Consider the following 621-nt stretch of genomic DNA (forward strand, 5'->3'; position numbering starts at 1 on the left):
TGCAATGTCTTGTGGTTCATGATTTCTACCTTTGCACTTCTGCCTTGCTCCATTCCCAGTGTATATCTTTGGTGAACCCACACATAAAATTTCTACCTGGAACTCTCCATCTCAAGATCTACTTCCAGGGTCCGATCTGACAAGCAGCAAGTGGTAGACAGTACTTCAAAACATAACAGCATTAGATTAGGAGAATTTTGTTCTGGAATAATATTTTTTAGAAGATCCAAGATCATGGGCCTTTGTAATCTTCAGTATATTCCAGGTAATACTATGACAATAAATTTAATCCAACATTAAGAGCTTAATAATATAAGATTTATTTCCTTCCAGAGTTTATATGACATCTGGCAGACAATAGGAAGGAAACTTTATTTCACAATTCAGACAGGGCAAAGATGATGGAGACACCACAGCCTCCTTGGTATGCCATCTGAAACCCAGGCCTTCTTATTTTTCCATTGAAGGAGATAATAAGCAGATAAGAATCTTAGACATTCTGCTTATCTTTGACTCGTAGGTGATACCATTGTTCAGAAGAAGCCACATGTCCTTTCCAAAAGCAAGTGGTCTTTCAAACACAATCTTCCATGTACCTAGAATGAAATGAGACTGAAAAGT

This window comes from Bison bison, unplaced genomic scaffold, assembly GCF_000754665.1.
Source record: "Bison bison bison isolate TAMUID 2011002044 unplaced genomic scaffold, Bison_UMD1.0 scf7180017864238, whole genome shotgun sequence".
Lineage (NCBI taxonomy): Eukaryota > Metazoa > Chordata > Mammalia > Artiodactyla > Bovidae > Bison > Bison bison.